This window comes from Mustela nivalis (assembly GCF_964662115.1).
Source record: "Mustela nivalis genome assembly, chromosome: 5".
Classification (NCBI taxonomy): domain Eukaryota; kingdom Metazoa; phylum Chordata; class Mammalia; order Carnivora; family Mustelidae; genus Mustela; species Mustela nivalis.
Window position 1 is genome coordinate 120,052,511 of NC_139024.1, and position 17,577 is coordinate 120,070,087.

General features: G+C 43.7%; 2 protein-coding genes and 2 pseudogenes across 4 annotated transcripts in view; 2 read left to right on the forward strand and 2 right to left on the reverse strand.

Moving 5' to 3' along the window:
* LOC309865789 (butyrophilin subfamily 3 member A3-like) overlaps nt 1-17,577 on the reverse strand; it is a 488,935-nt gene that overhangs the window by 444,977 nt on the left and 26,381 nt on the right. The window lies entirely within an intron of this gene.
* Nucleotides 1-17,577, forward strand: part of LOC309865779 (butyrophilin-like protein 1) — a 507,893-nt gene that overhangs the window by 335,008 nt on the left and 155,308 nt on the right. The gene's annotated exons all lie outside the window — the stretch shown is intronic.
* The window catches only part of LOC309865157 (CREB-regulated transcription coactivator 2 pseudogene), a 296,465-nt pseudogene that overhangs the window by 274,366 nt on the left and 4,522 nt on the right, over nt 1-17,577 (reverse strand). The window lies entirely within an intron of this gene.
* Nucleotides 1,201-15,622, forward strand: LOC309865815 (butyrophilin-like protein 1; annotated as a pseudogene). The gene is made up of 6 exons (XR_014316689.1): nt 1,201-1,415; nt 3,151-3,498; nt 14,491-14,772; nt 14,887-15,087; nt 15,335-15,355; nt 15,448-15,622. The product of XR_014316689.1 is annotated as a butyrophilin-like protein 1 (transcript).

Sequence of the window (17,577 nt, forward strand, 5' to 3'; positions counted from 1 at the left end):
TGAGTGCCCCAGGACCCTGGTTCAGCTGAGATTTCTGCAACCTGTGCCAGGCTGTGCTTCTCCACTCTCCTGGAACCACCTGCCTCTTAGACAAGAGGAACCTGGGGCACCAATGTTGGATCTGGAGCAGGCTTTGGGGCATGAGCAGTGAACCGCATGTGCAGTCTCTGAGAGCAGATTTGGGGCTGGTTGAGGTCTAACAGTACCGACTTAGAGATGGTATAGAAGGCCCAGGTTTACAAGCAGGTGAGTGGCTTCTGAAGACACTTGCTGGAAAGAAGAGGAAAGTGGGGAGCAGCTGGCTGGGAGGAGGTCTCCGAGATCGTAATGGGGCTGGAGGGCTGGTGTTGGATAATAATGAGGCTCTGAGAGGACCCAGGACTACTACAGTGGGGGCTGCATTTCATCATTTACACAATGACATTTCTGTAGCATTCCTAGGAACAGGCACTGTTCTAATGTGCACTGACTCGCCATACATAAATTGATAGGATACTTCTTATACTGTGGGATGAGGTCTCATTACTCTCTCTGTATGGCAGATAGGACCTGGGGCAGAGCAGGTCAAGAAACTTGCCTCAGGTGATTCCCACAGCTCGTGGCTGAGTATGGAGGAGACCTTAGCAGTCAGCCTCAGAACCTGTCCCTGCCAAGACCATTGGCTCCCCCTGTGCTTCCCACTGCTCTGCTGGGATCCTTTATCCTGAGGCAGAAACTCTGAGCTCAAAGATAGAGAAGATGAGGATTAACCGTTAATGGGGAATTGTCTGGCTTCAGCTATGAGCAAGTCCTCGTCCTTGGTCCTGAGCAGAAAAGGGTTGCAAGAGGCAGGAGTTGAAATCAGGGTGAACTCACCTATCGAAGGACCCCAGAACAACGTGCATGTGGTGAGAGCCAAAGTGTCCTGGAGGAGGAAGCAGTCTGACTCTCATGCTTCTCAGTCATTCCCTGGTCACAACACAGCTGGTGTGTGCTTCATGGGGAGGGCACTGAGCCTACGCCTTGTGTCCCTGGACCTCTGTGGTGTCCTGTGACTCATGCAGACATGGAGGAGGCCTCTGTGCTGAGGCGGGAAGGGTGTGGTCCTGTGGGCAGAGCAGGCTGGGAAAGTTTCCAAAGGGCTGGGAGGGCTTTCTTGGCATCAGGGTTGTGCGACCTCTCAGCATACTGAGTGGTAGGAAAGGCTGTGCTCCTGCTAGGGACTGTTGCCAGCCCGGACCCCTGCTATCTGCTCTGAGGACCAGAACTGTGAGCTGGCCCTGCCTCCTCTCTGCATGTGTCACCTGCCTCCTGTCCTGTGACCGCCCCCCCCCCCCCCAGCTCTGAGGAAATGGAGGATTGCTGCAGGGACTCCTTGCTTGCCCATCTCCCCTCCCTGCTTCCCCTCTTGCAGCTGCCTGCTCGGGGCTCTGCAGGTGAGTGTGTCCCTTCCCCCTCCCTGTGTCTCCCTCGGGTGGGTGATAGGCCCCGGAGATCTGCTGGCATCTCCATCAGGACACATGGATATTGGTGGAGGCCTGGCTCTACCCAGATTCTGGAGATCCCCAACTGCTATTTGAAATTAAACACATAAGAAGAATCCCAGAACTGCAATGTAAGGGCAGGGGAGCATGACAGTTCTCTAATGAGTTTATGTCTTATCAAGTAAAAAATGTGGATTTAACTATGAAAAGTATGAAAATAATTGTCTTTTTATTTTTTGTTTCCTGGCTTTACTGGTACTTCTATTTCACAAATATTTATAGGGCACTGAGTACATGTTAGGTGCTATTCTGTGTACAGAGCAGACAGTCTCTATCTTTACAGAGCTTACTTTCTGGCAGGGACAGTGAGCACTGAATACCACAACCCTGTACAATCTATGTCTGTTAGAGGTGTGGAGAGCATGGGACAAGGACATAGAGTAGGTGGGGCAGTCAGGGCTGCAGGATGGCTAGTGGGCAGGCAGCAGTGCTCCATAAGGTGGTCACTGTATGCAGTGTGATGGGAACAAAGACATGGAGGAGGTGGGGGTAACTTGTCTGGATCCCGTGGAAAGAGGTTCTCCACAGTGAGGAGTGCCAGACAAAGCTAGTAGTGGGCCTGGGTGTTCATGGAGCAGAGGAGGCGAGTGTTGGCTGGAGCAGAGTGAATGACGGGGAGAGAAGCAGGAGTTGGGGATCAGAGAGCAGGGAGGGTCTTCCTTAATGGGCTTTGGATCACTCGGGCAACTGCAGAATCACTGAAGGGCTTTGGTAGAGGAGGGACATAGTTTTGGTTACAGGTTTAAAGGTTCACAGACACTGACTGGAGAGAGGATGTCACAGGGAGACTAGTAATTGTCATCCCCCAGGTGAGACAGATGATGACTCAGCCAAACTGAGTAGCACAGGAGCTGAGAAGTCCGTGTTTGTTTGTCAGGTGATGTTTGTCCTGCAGAAGTGTCCTGGTGTGACACATCTACCAGGTCTCAGAAGACTAAGGCCGCAAGGGGCACAGGACAGTGGGATGAACCCTCTTTGGGAACAGATAGTGATTTGGGTCCTGTGAGCAGTGGAGTGAAGGCAGGTTTTAATGGAAGTAGCTGTGAGGTCTATTTTCTAGCACACGTATAATTCAGTAGAAGACAAATACGTGGGCAAAAACAATAACTTTAGGAGTGGGTGTTGGGAAGTTCCAGGTGTGGTTCAATAAGTAGGGTGTTACCACTCAGCCACAGTAGTGCTCTTTGGTGAGTTTTTAGTCCTGTCCTAAGAAGAGGCAGGTTGTGCTGTGGTTCTCAGAGTATGGTCGCTGGGACATCAGTATCAGCTTCTCACCACCTTCTTAGAAATTCACATTTTTGGACTCACTCTAAATCTACTGAACAAGGAGTCCTGGGGATAGAGCCCAGCAATCTGTTTCACAGGCCTTCCTGGTGATAGTGATGCCTGTGGAAGTTTAGAACGACTGAGTCAGAGCATCCTTCATGGATGGGCCTGGAGTCAGGACACAGGCTATTGAGGAGTCTCTTTACACCATTTCTGTGTTTCAAAGCTGTTTTAGGATAAAATTGATCTATTAGGAGTTCTCACAGCTGAGTCCCTCATTCAGGGCCTCCCTCCTGACAGCATGTTCCCTTCCCTGTCCTGCATCTCTTCTGCTTTCTCAGTCCTATGTCTGTGTCCACAGAGGAGTTTATGGTGATTGGCCCCTCAGAACCCATTGTGGCAGCGCTGGGTGTGGACATCATGCTGCCATGTCATGTGTCCCCGGCCATGGATGTGGAGAATATGGAGCTGCGGTGGTTCCGCTCCAAGTTCTCAGAAGCAGTGTTCATCTATCAAAACCAGCGGGAGTAGAGAGAAGAGCAGTTGGCTCAGTACAGAGGGCGAACCTCACTGGTGAAGGATTTCCTCACCCAGGGGGAGGCTGCTGTGCGCATCCACAATGTCCAGGCTTTCGACAACGGGCTGTATACCTTCTTCTTCAGAATGGGAATCTTTTATGAAGAGGCCGGTTTGGAATTGAAGGTGGCAGGTGGGTGCTGATCGATATTTAGAGACCTGCAGTATTGGAATTCGGAGCTACCTCAGGGTCTAAGTTCATAGCCCTGAATTTATACAAGAGGGAAAGGAGGGTCTTTCACTCTTCATTTATTCAGTATAAATATATAGAACTCCTGGTACATGATAGCTATTGTTATCTGCACCTGGATAACTCAGTGTAACAAATAAATATCCCTTCCTTGTAGAGTTTATATTATACAGACAATAAATGGCCAAATAGATAGTTTATAGACAATGTTAAATGGTGATGAGTAGAGACTTAGCCAAATAAATATTCTAGGGATGAGAGTTTCAAGAAAAAGAACACCGTGTGAGACACCTGAGGGAGGAGTGTGGCTGGTGTGTCTGGGCAGAGAAAGAGGCCACATGATCAGTGTAGAGGTGAATAGGACGGTGGTGAGAGGTGACTATCTAAAATATAGAGGTGTTCCTGGTCCAGGTGGACAGAGAAGGGATGTATCAGGAGAATCCCATGAGTAACGCACACTTGAGAAGACATTTGGGTGAAGCAGACAGTGTTCTGAAATGGCCTTTTGGTTGATGGATCTGTGTGGGGGCATACACAGCTGGTGATTGTAGTTCTGAGCAGTCAACAGAATTGTACTGGGAATGGAGTGTGTACTCCCTGACAATTGCAGATGGTGGGATTGGGGACGAAGTGGATAGGAGTTTTGTTTGCGGGGTAGTGGGGGTGGTAAAATTAGACCACCAAAGACGTCATGTGCTCTTATGCTGTTTAGATGCAGGGCTAGGAATTTTAAACAGAGCAGTGGAGTGAGGTGTGTGAGGGCAGTTTTGATTTAGCAGCTGTAATCAAGGGTATATGGAAGATGAGCAAGACTGGAGGCCTGGATGTAGTTATGGGGTGGAGAGGATGGCCCCCTGCATTCATGTAGGGGCAGTGTGGTGGGAAAGGAGCACTACAGCATCAGAGAGAATTGGAAAGTAAACTGAGTTTACTTTACTTTACTTTTTACTTTACTTTACTTTAAACTGAGTTTACTGAGGAGATTTGGGGACAAGGACAGTTTGGAGGCATGGAGAGAAGGGAATTCAGGTACTCACAGTTTTGTTTTTGTTTTTGGGTTTTTTTTGGCTTTTTAGTGGTAGAAATATTGATTTTATGTGTAAGCTGCAGATTGCTGCCATAATGCTGTGGAACAAAGACAAAGAAATCTCAGTGGCCTATAACAACAAGCATGTATTTAATCTGGCATTCAGGGAGTTCAGCTCATCTGGGCTGTGTTCAGCTAATCTTAACAGGTCCTGCTCATAAATCTTCGGTCACATAGGGGAAATATAATTAAAAACATAATCTTCCTGAAGTCCTTAAAGTTCATTTTCGCTTTTGTTTCCTTTGTCTTTGGAGACATATCTTGAAAGAAGTTGCTGTGGCTGATATCAAAGAGGTTACTGCCTATGTTCTCCTCTAGCATTCTGATGGATTCCTGTCTCACATTGAAGTCATTTATCCATTTTGAGTTTATCTTTATGGTGTAAGAGAATGGTTGAGTTTCATTCTACTGCATATAGCGGTCCAATTTTTCCAGCACCATTTATTGAAGAGACTGCCTTTTTTCCACTCTATATTTTTTCCTGCTTTGTCGAAGATTATTTCACCATAGAGTGGAGGGTCCATGACTGGGCTCTCCACTCTATTCCACTGGTCTATGTGTCTGTTTTTGTGCCAGTACCATGCTGTCTTGGTGATCACAGCTTTGTAGTAAAGCTTGAAATCAGGTAATGTGATGCCCTCAGTTTTATTATTGTTTTTCAACATTTCCTTAGCGATTCGGGGTCTCTTCTAATTCCATACCAATTTTTGGATTATTTGATCCAGCTCTTTGAAAAATACCAGTGGAATTTTGATCGGAAATGCATTAAAAGTATAGATTGCTCTAAGCAGTATAGACATTTTAACAATGTTTATTCTTCTGATCCAAGAGCATGGAATGGTCTTCCATCTTCAAGAAATTAAAAATAGATCTTCCCTATGACCCTGCCATTGCACTACTGGATATTTATCCCAAAGATACAGATAAAGTGAAAAGAAGGGCCATCTGTACCCCATTGTTTATAGTAGCAATGGCCTCGGTCGCCAAACTGTGGAAAGAACCAAGATGCCCTTCAACGGATGAAAGGATAAGGAAGATGTGGTCCATATACACTATGGAGTATTATGCCTCCATCAGAAAGGATGAATACTCAACTTTTGTAGCAACATGGACGGGACTGGAGGAGATTAGGCTGAGTGAAGTAAGTCAAGCAGAGAGAGTCAATTATCATATGTTTCACTTATTTGTGGAGCATAACAAATGTCATGGAGGACAAGGGGTGTTAGAGAGGAGAAGGGAATTGGGGTAAATTGGAAAGGGAGGTGAATCATGAGAGACTATGGACTCTGAAAAACAATCTGAGGGGTTTGAAGTGGCGGGGGTGTGGGAGGTTGGGGTACCAGGTGGTGGGTATTAAGGAGGGTATGTATTGCATGGAGCACTGGGTGTGGTACAAAAACAATGAGTACTGTTATGCCATAAAGAAAAGAAAAAAACCAAACCAAACCAAACCAAACCAAAAAAAACAACCCCCCCATAATCTTCCAACTCAGAATCTTGTCTCTAAGATAGAAGGAAGAAAGCTCCTTTTTCTATAATGTGCTGTGCATTACAGAGATTCTATCAAGAAATGCAAAGACAGAAGAAATCTCATCTTTTCCATATGCAGACAGAACTCATTCTATATACGTTCTCAGGATCAACAGTTATGAGCCCTCAAGTAGCTGGACTTGCCAGCACTATTTGTCTTAGGTGGTGCATCTTTTATTTGCTTGGAAATTGGGTGAGCATATAAGTTAGCTAATTGGCTTTATTCTGAGGAAAACCAAATTCTCCTACCTTAAAAATAAAAAGAATAGGGAGGAGTCAAGATGGCGGAGAAGTAGCAAGCTGAGACTGCTTCAGCTAGCCGGAGATCAGCTAGGTAGCTTATCTAAAGATTGCAAACACCTGAAAATCCATCGGCAGATCGAAGAGAAGAACAGCAATTCTGGAAACAGAAAAACAACCACTTTCTGAAAGGTAGGACCGGCGGAGAAGTGAATCCAAAGCGACGGGAAGATAGACCCCGGGGGGAGGGGCCGGCTCCCGGCAAGCAGCGGAGCAACCCCGCACAAAATCAGGACTTTTAAAAGTCTGATCCGCTGACGGACATCGCTCCAGAGGCTAAACCGGGGCGAAGCCCACGCGGGGTCAGCGTGGCCTCAGGTCCCGCAGGGTCACAGAAGGATCGGGGGTGTCTGAGTGTCGCAGAGCTTGCGGGTATTGGAACGGGAAAGCCAGCTGCAGAGACAGAGCCGACAGTAAGCTCGCAGCTCGGGGTGACCTTGAACCGGTCGCAGGCTCGGTGAGCTCGGGGCGCGGCCGGAGGTCAGGCAGACGGGAGTGATTGGGCGCTGTTCTCTGAAGGCGCCCTGAGGAGTGGGGCCCTGGGCTCTCGGCTCCTCCGGGCCGGAGACCAGGAGGCCGCCATTTGTATTCCCATCCTCTGGAACTCTACGGAAAGCGCTCAGGGAACAAAAGCTCCTGAAAGCAAACCCGAGCGGGTTACTCACCCCGGGTAAGGGCGGTGTAATTCCGCCTGGGGCAAAGACACTTGAGAATCACTACAACAGGCCCCTCCCCCAGAAGATCAACAAGAAATCCAGCCAAGACCAAGTTCACCTACCAAGGAGTGCGGTTTCAATACCAAGGAGAGCAGCAGAATTCCAGAGGAGGAGAAAGCCAAGCACGGAACTCATGGCTTTTTTCCTGTGATTTTTTTTAGTCTTGCAGTTAATTTAATTTTTTCTTTTTCATTTTTTTTTTTTTTTCTTCTCGCCTTCGGGTAAATTTTTTTTTTTTAACTGTTACCTTTTTCTTTTTTAACGATTTTTTACTAGTTTATCTAATATATATATTTTTTCTTTTTTACATTTTTCTCAGGTGTTTTCTTTTTTAAAAAATTTTTTTCTTTTCTTTTTTTTTTTTTCTTTTCTTTGTTCTTTTTTTTTCTTTCTTCCTTTTTGAACCTTTTTTTATCCCCTTTCTCCCCACTCAAGATTTTGGATCTCTTCTAATTTGGTTAAAGCATATTTTCCTGGGGTTGTTGCCACCCTTTTAGTATTTTACTTGCCCCTTCATTTACTCTTATCTGGCCAAAATGACAAGACGTAAAAATTCAACACAAAAAAAAGAACAAGAGGCAGTACCGAAGGCTAGGGACCTAATCAATACAGACATCAGTAATATGTCAGATCTAGAGTTCAGAATGACAATTCTCAAGGTTCTAGCCGGGCTCGAAAAAGGCATGGAAGATATTAGAGAAACCCTCTCAAGAGATATAAAAGCCCTTTCTGGAGAAATAAAAGAACTAAAATCTAACCAAGTTGAAATCAAAAAAGCTATTAATGAGGTGCAATCAAAAATGGAGGCTCTAACTGCTAGGATAAATGAGGCAGAAGAAAGAATTAGTGATATAGAAGACCAAATGACAGAGAATAAAGAAGCTGAGCAAAAGAGGGACAAACAGCTACTGGACCACGAGGGGAGAATTCGAGAGATAAGTGACACCATAAGACGAAACAACATTAGAATAATTGGGATTCCAGAAGAAGAAGAAAGAGAGAGGGGAGCAGAAGGTATACTGGAGAGAATTATTAGGGAGAATTTCCCCAATATGGCAAAGGGAATGAGCATCAAAATTCAGGAGGTTCAGAGAACGCCCCTCAAAATCAATAAGAATAGGCCCACACCCCGTCACCTAATAGTAAAATTTACAAGTCTCAGTGACAAAGAGAAAATCCTGAAAGCAGCCCGGGAAAAGAAGTCTGTAACCTACAATGGTAAAAATATTAGATTGGCAGCTGACTTATCCACAGAGACCTGGCAGGCCAGAAAAAACTGGCATGATATTTTTAGAGCACTAAACGAGAAAAACATGCAGCCCAGAATACTATATCCAGCTAGGCTATCATTGAAAATAGAAGGAGAGATTAAAAGCTTCCAGGACAAACAACAACTGAAAGAATTTGCAAATACCAAACCAGCTCTACAGGAAATATTGAAAGGGGTCCTCTAAGCAAAGAGAGAGCCTACAAGTGGTAGATCAGAAAGGAACAGAGACCATATACAGTAACAGTCACCTTACAGGCAATACAATGGGACTAAATTCATATCTCTCAATAGTTACCCTGAATGTTAATGGGCTAAATGCCCCTGTCAAAAGACACAGGGTATCAGAATGGATAAAAAAAACAAAACCCATCTATATGTTGCCTCCAAGAAACTCATTTTAAGCCCGAAGACACCTCCAGATTTAAAGTGAGGGGGTGGAAAAAAATTTACCATGCTAATGGACATCAGAAGAAAGCAGGAGTGGCAATCCTTATATCAGATCAATTAGATTTTAAGCCAAAGACTATAATAAGAGATGAGGAAGGACACTATATCATACTCAAAGGGTGTGTCCAACAAGAAGATCTAACAATTTTAAATATCTATGCCCCCAACGTGGGAGCAGCCAACTATATAAACCAATTAATAACAAAATCAAAGAAACACATCAACAATAATACAATAATAGGAGGGGACTTTAACACTCCCCTCACTGAAATGGACAGGTCATCCAAGCAAAAGATCAGCAAGGAAATAAAGGCCTTAAACGACACACCGGACCAGATGGACATCACAGATATATTCAGAATATTTCATCCCAAAGCAACAGAATACACATTCTTCTCTAGTGCACATGGAACATTCTCCAGAATAGATCACATCCTCGGTCCTAAATCAGGACTCAACCAGTATCAAAAGATTGGGATCATTCCCTGCATATTTTCAGACCACAATGCTCTAAAGCTAGAACTCAACCACAAAAGGAAGTTTGGAAAGAACCCAAATACATGGAGACTAAACAGTATCCTTCTAAAGAATGAATGGGTCAACCGGGAAATTAAAGAAGAATTGAAAAAAATCATGGAAACAAATGATAATGAAAATACAACGGTTCAAAATCTGTGGGACACAACAAAGGCAGTCCTGAGAGGAAAATATATAGCGGTACAAGCCTTTCTCAAGAAACAAGAAAGGTCTCAGGTACACAACCTAACCCTACACCTAAAGGAATTGGAGAAAGAACAAGAAAGAAACCCTAAGCCCAGCAGGAGAAGAGAAATCATAAAGATCAGAGCAGAAATCAATGAAATAGAAACCAAAAAAACAATAGAACAAATCAACAAAACTAGGAGCTGGTTCTTTGAAAGAATTAATAAAATTGATAAACCCCTGGCCCGACTTATCAAAAAGAAAAGAGAAAGGACCCAAATAAATAAAATCATGAATGAAAGAGGAGAGATCACAACTAACACCAAAGAAATACAAACTATTATAAGAACATACTATGAGCAACTCTACGCCAATAAATTTGAAAATCTGGAAGAAATGGATGCATTCCTAGAAACATATAAACTACCACAACTGAACCAGGAAGAAATAGAAAGCCTGAACAGACCCATAACCAGTAAGGAGATTGAAACAGTCATTAAAAATCTCCAAACAAACAAAAGCCCAGGGCCAGACGGCTTCCCAGGGGAATTCTACCAAACATTTAAAGAAGAACTAATTCCTATTCTCCTGAAACTGTTCCAAAAAATAGAAATGGAAGGAAAACTTCCAAACTCATTTTATGAGGCCAGCATCACCTTGATCCCAAAACCAGACAAGGATCCCACCAAAAAAGAGAGCTATAGACCGATATCCTTGATGAACACAGATGCGAAAATACTCAACAAAATACTAGCCAATAGGATTCAACAGTACATTAAAAAGATTATTCACCACGACCAAGTGGGATTTATTCCAGGGCTGCAAGGTTGGTTCAACATCCGCAAATCAGTCAATGTGATAGAACACATCAATAAAAGAAAGAACAAGAACCATATGATACTATCAATAGATGCTGAAAAAGCATTTGACAAAGTACAGCATCCCTTCCTGATCAAAACTCTTCAAAGTGTAGGGATAGAGGGCACATACCTCAATATCATCAAAGCCATCTATGAAAAACCCACCGCAAATATCATTCTCAATGGAGAAAAACTAAAAGCTTTTCCACTAAGGTCAGGAACACGGCAGGGATGTCCATTATCACCACTGCTATTCAACATAGTACTAGAGGTCCTAGCCTCAGCAATCAGACAACAAAAGGAAATTAAAGGCATCCAAATCGGCAAAGAAGAAGTCAAATTATCACTCTTCGCAGATGATATGATACTATATGTGGAAAACCCAAAAGACTCCACTCCAAAACTGCTAGAACTTATACAGAAATTCAGTAAAGTGTCAGGATATAAAATCAATGCACAGAAATCAGTTGCATTTCTCTACACCAACAGCAAGACAGAAGAAAGAGATATTAAGGAGTCAATCCCATTTACAATTGCATCCAACCATAAGATACCTAGGAATAAACCTAACCAAAGAGACACAGAATCTATACTCAGAAAACTATAAAGTACTCATGAAAGAAATTGAGGAAGACACAAAGAAATGGAAAAATGTTCCATGCTCCTGGATTGGAAGAATAAATATTGTGAAAATGTCTATGCTACCTAAAGCAATCTACACATTTAATGCAATTCCTATCAAAGTACCATCCATCTTTTTCAAAGAAATGGAACAAATAATGCTAAAATTTATATGGAACCAGAAAAGACCTCGAATAGCCAAAGGGATATTGAAAAAGAAAGCCAACGTTGGTGGCATCACAATTCCGGACTTCAAGCTCTATTACAAAGCTGTCATCATCAAGACAGCATGGTACTGGCACAAAAACAGACACATAGATCAATGGAACAGAATAGAGAGCCCAGAAATAGACCCTCAAATCTATGGTCAACTCATCTTCGACAAAGCAGGAAAGAATGTCCAATGGAAAAAAGACAGCCTCTTCAATAAATGGTGCTAGGAAAACTGGACAGCCACATGTAGAAAAATGAAATTGGACCATTTCCTTACACCACACACAAAAATAGACTCAAAATGGATGAAGGACCTCAATGTGCGAAAGGAATCCATCAAAATCCTTGAGGAGAACACAGGCAGCAACCTCTTCGACCTCTGCCGCAGCAACATCTTCCTAGGAACAACGCCAAAGGCAAGGGAAGCAAGGGCAAAAATGAACTATTGGGATTTCACCAAGGTCAAAAGCTTTTGCACAGCAAAGGAAACAGTTAACAAAATCAAAAGACAACTGACAGAATGGGAGAAGATATTTGCAACTGACATATCAGATAAAGGACTAGTGTCCAGAATCTATAAAGAACTTAGCAAACTCAACACCCAAAGAACAAATAATCCAATCAAGAAATGGGCAGAGGACATGAACAGACATTTCTGCAAAGAAGACATCCAGATGGCCAACAGACACATGAAAAAGTGCTCCATATCACTCGGCATCAGGGAAATACAAATCAAAACCACAATGAGATATCACCTCACACCAGTCAGAATGGCTAAAATCAAGAAGTCAGGAAATGACAGAGGCTGGTGAGGATGTGGAGAAAGGGGAACCCTCCTACATTGTTGGTGGGAATGCAAGCTGGTGCAGCCACTCTGGAAAACAGCATGGAGGTTCCTCAGAATGTTGAAAATAGAACTGCCCTATGACCCAACAATTGCACTATTGGGTATTTACCCTAAAGATACAAACATAGAGACGCAAAGGGGCACGTGCACCCGAATGTTTATAGCAGCAATGTCCACAATAGCCAAACTATGGAAAGAACCTAGATGTTCATCCACAGATGAATGGATCAAGAAGATGTGGTATATATACACAATGGAATACTATGCAGCCATCAAAAGAAATGAAATCTTGCCATTTGCGACAACATGGATGGAACTAGAGCGAATCATGCTTAGCGAAATAAGTCAAGCAGAGAAAGACAACTATCATATGATCTCCCTGATATGAGGAAGTGGTGATGCAACATGGAGGCTTAAGTGGGTAGGAGAAGAATAAATGAAACAAGATGGGATTGGGAGGGAGACAAACCATAAGTGACTCTTAATCTCACAAAACAAACTGAGGGTTGCTGGGGGGAGGGGGTTTGGGAGAAGAGGGTGGGATCATGGACATTGGGGAGGGTATGTGCTTTGGTGAGTGCTGTGAAGTGTGTAAACCTGGTGATTCACAGACCTGTACCCCTGGGGATAAAAATATATGTTTATAAAAAATAAAAATTAAAAAAAAATAATAATAATAAAAATAAAAAGAATAATTCCAGTGTAGTTAACACAGAGTGTTATATTCATTTCAGGTGTGCAGTATAGTGATTCAACACTTTCACATATACTCAGTGGAATTTCCTTTTTTTAAAAATTTTTTTTTATAAACATATAATATATTTTTATCCCCAGGGGTTCGGTCTGTGAATCGCCAGGTTTACACACTTCACAGCACTCACCATAGCACATACACTGCCCAATGTCCATAACCAAACCCCCGTTCTCCCAACCCCCCTCCCCGCAGCAATCCTCAGTTTGTTTCGTGAGATTAAGAGTCATTTATGGTCAGTGGAATTTTCAACAGAATCTCTGCAGGCCAGAATGGAGTGGTGTGATATATTCAATGTGCTAAAAGGAAAAAAAAAAAAAAATCTGCAGCCAAGAACCCAGCAAGGGAATCATTCAGAATAGAAGGAGAGATAAAGAGTTTTGCAGACAAATAAAACTTACAGTGGTGTATAATCTATCTATCTATTTATTTATTACCAATTCTCCCATCATGATGACAGGCAGTGATTTTACACATGGATCAAGGTGCCCACTCAGGATAGGCTCCTACCCTGGCAGAGAAGGGGGAGAGAGGGCTGCTGTCTTCCTTGGTGTGAGCAGTTCAAAGAGAGGCTTCCCGGTTCCTTGAGAAACACGTTCTTGGATCACAGAGCTGGCAAAAGGCCCATTTGTGTTTTTTTGTTTGTTTGTTTTAAAGTACTTAAATACATTTCAAAGAATAGAGAAAACACCCAGAATGACAAGTTTCCTCGAGTAAATGTTACCAAAAAAAGGCTGGGAAGGGACTCTCTTTCCCTATTTTCAACAGGGACAATAAGCCTCTTACTTTAAATCTATTTTGTCCTGCCAGTGAAACTTGGCTGGGTTTGCTCAGCTGGTGTTGTCCAGGTGGCTACTGGTTGATCTAGGACAGCTTCAACTGGAAAGGCTGCACTAGCCTGAAGATGTCTGTCCTGTGGCAGAGGGCAAGGCAATGGTACAAGCAGTTTCCAACCTCTGCTAGAGTCATATTCCCTGAACTCTCAGTGGCTGAGTCAAGTCACAGGTTGGAGCCCAGAAGCAGAGTGTGAAGGCATTAACAATATGTGGCAGAACGCTGGCTGGATGTAAGGAAGGCTGAATGATTGGGGGTATTTTCCTCATTATCCTGTCACAGATGTGGCCAAACATGAATTAGTTCTGGATTTGAGCCTGAAGCATCTGTGAGGAATCCTGGCACAGCTGAACCAGAGATGTGGATATTAGGGAGCAAGCTCAGGAGATATGTAGGTTGGTGGAAGTGATGACCGAGTGATAGTGGGTGTGCCCGTAGATGCCCTGGAGAGTGTGTGAGTTGAGAAGAGCAGAGAAAGATGGGTCATGGAATGAAATTCCTCCTTCTATCCCTCTGGGTGATGAAATTCCCAACCTCATGGTTGGGGAGCACTGCCTGCCCTCTGGGCCTGCCACAGGTCCCCATGTTTCTTTCTTCTGTTCCCCATGGCAGGACCCCTTACATTAATCTTGTAGGAACCACCCCCACAAGGAGCCCCCCAAATGCAATGCTGCCCTTGGAGTTGTGTACAGGAAGGTTCTGCTGGAATCCCTGTGCTCTGCATGGCCTCCCTGTGCTCTCCAGCTTCTCTCTTCAGGTGTGGGCTCTGCCCCTCAAGTGCACATCACAGGGCCAGAGGAGGACGGGGTCCGAGTTGTGTGCATGTCCCCAGGGTGGTTCCCAAACCCCCAAGTGCAGTGGAGAGCTCTCAGTGGAGAGAAGTTCCTGACGTTCTCTGAGACCCAAGCCCAAGATGCTGAAGGGCTGTTCACCATAGAGGCCGCTCTTGTGGTGAGGGACAGCTCTTCAGGGAATGTGACCTGCTCAGTCCTCAACCCCATCCTAGGCCAGGAGAAGGCAATAGCCATTTTCATCCCAGGTCAGTACTACTTCTCACTCCTAAAAGGGTGGGATGGTCTGGTTGGGGGTCCCTGTGTGTGCTGGGCTGGGCCATCCTGAGCAGTGCCCTGGTGGGGTGTCTGGCTGGGCACAGTACCCTTCTTCCCTCAGAGTTCTCCCTGAAAGCTGGCTTTCATGGTGATCCTGACTGTGCTGATGCTCCTACTCCTTGGGGCTGCTTTTTACATCATGAAAGAACATACTGCAAAGCTCGAGGAAATGCAGGAATGGGAGAAACTGCACAGAGACAAGGAGCAGGACCAGCAGAAAAAGGAGGAGGCACTGAAGGCCAGAGGTAAGGCAGGACAGGGCCAAGGCAGACAAGTGAGGAAGCTGGTGCAGAGGAGAAGCAGATAGTAGGGACCTTGGCCAGGAGCAGGGGGCTGAGGAGGACCAAAGAGGACAGGTGGGGCTGTGGAGGCTCAAGGGTTCTGGAGTTAGATCTTCATGGAGACATATAGATGCTCTTGCGGGTTTTCTAGGTGCAGTCTTTGCTGCTCTTAGTGATGGGAGTTTAAGAGTATTTTTCAATTTTTTTTCAGATGAACTCCAAGGAGATCTTGGTATGTTGTGTCCTTTTCCCAGAAGTTTCTGTGTCACATTTGTAGGAGACATTCTGATTCTTAGCTCACCCATTTCCTGTGCTGCCTTTCAGACTGGAGGAAATCTGTTTACCTGGCTGGTGAGTGACTGTCCATATGTCCTTGGGTCTCTTGCCCCCTAAGCCATAGTGTCCCCTCTCTGTTTCATGCAGAGACATGACGACCCATCCCTGATGAAGTGGAAACTGGCCCGAGGTAGAGCTTGTTCCATGGGCTTTCCCCACCTGGGCTATTTTTCGCACATGGTGCTTTGAAACCTCGAATGATGGTGGTCACTGAGTCGGTCATGCATTTTGGGTTGATCTACCCACCTCCTTTGTAGCCTTTTAGTCTTCAGTGCAACTGGTTCTCAGTCAACCTGAATACGCTGGAACGTTTTAGAGAAACTATATAAATAAATGGGGTCATTAAATTTAGGAGTGTGTTCCCTCCACATAACACCATCGTGGGAGAGTCTTTTCTCTGCAGTTCCTGGAGGTACTGATCACAAAGTGTTGGGTAGAGGATAGACAGAGCTTGGTTGGGAATGTCGTGGGGTAAGTTGTCAGTGGTCCAGTGTTGTGTTTTCTGAGAATGTTTGGACACTTATCCTAGTGCTCACCTAACATCCCGGTTCTTAATTCATCTCCCCTTTTGTGTTATTTCCCACATCTATCTTTCCTGGAAATCATTGGAATTAGATGTTACATCCATTGGATGTTATAATGGTTTCTTACATTCATGGAATAATGTATACTTTATTCCCTAAAACATTTTCATACATTGTATAATTTTTGACCTTTAAAGCCAATTGAAAGCAGATGGGATACAAGTTTTGCTTTTTTTTTTTTTTTTTCATGTGAAAATTTCTTTATTTGGGGATGCAATTAATATTGGGATTCATTTCAGAAAAATTCTGTGGATTAAATTTGTTAGTATTATGCATTTTCTTTTGTTAATCAAGAATGGTTGGACATAGTGTATTGTTCTTTGAAGGAATACTGTTTTTATTGAAAATTTATTTGAAATGCACATTTTGACTTATTGTTGAATCCCCTTGCACCCCATAAAAAAAAGAAGAAACAGATTTAGATGTTGAATGTATTTATGCTGAGTACCTCCCACACTGCTACCAATTATTTTAACCATGAAGTTTCTTTAGAGATTAAAATTCTTCTCCACTGGCCCCAGGAAATCTACCTGACTCTTATGGGTTCAGAGTTTCCACAGAAGTTGTGTCTGTTCTATTGTTCAGAAAATCAAATGCATATAGATAACTGGTCTTGCAATGCTTGTGTGCATAAAATTGAATTAATAACTTTTTATCCTACGTGCCTTCCATAATACCCACCACCTGGCTCCCCCAACATCCCACTCCCCGCCCCTTCAAAACCTTCAGGTTGTTTTTCAGAGTCCATAGTCTCTCATGGTTCATCTCTCCTTTTAATTTCCCTCCACTCTCTTCTCCTCTCCATCTAAGAGTTTTTTCACCTTAGAGATTCTTAATGTTATAATCAATTGTTCAATTTTACATTCTGTTCATTTATCTCTTTAGACTCTGCTGAATTTATTTATTTATTTCTAAAATTTTGTCTCTTCTGGTTAAGATTGTTTTTCTTGGTTGACTCTTAAATCTACTTGTCTGTAGGAGAATAGAAGTTTAAGAGTTAAGAGTGCTTTTGATTTTTAATTTAATTGTCATTTTGATGGTTTTACTATTCATCTACATGTATCTTTTATTTTTTTTTAATTTCTTTTCAGTGTTCCACAATTCATTGTTTATGCACCACACCCAGTGCTCCATGTAATTGGGCCCTCCATAATACCCACAATCAGGCTCACCCAACCTCCCACCCCCCTTCCCTCCCAGACTCAGTTTGTTTCTCAGAGTTTTTTATTTTAATGTTGTGGTTTTTAAGATTCAGGACACTAACTTGGCTAAGGTCACACAGCAGGAACTGGCAGGCATGGAACTCAGCCTCCAATGCTGGCTCTCTGACTGGTGGTCCAGGGAATTTCCCAGAACATCCTACTGTCTGCCCATGTCAGGAGGGTATCTCCTCTCTGGCCTCTCTCCTTACTCTGTTGATAGTATCACCTGTAGCAGAGAGAGGAGGCAAGTGCCAGTAGATCAATACTATGCAGACTTGTTCTGGCTCATGTTTCACCAGGGTGTCTTCCCTTTCAGCCCTGAAGAAGTCACA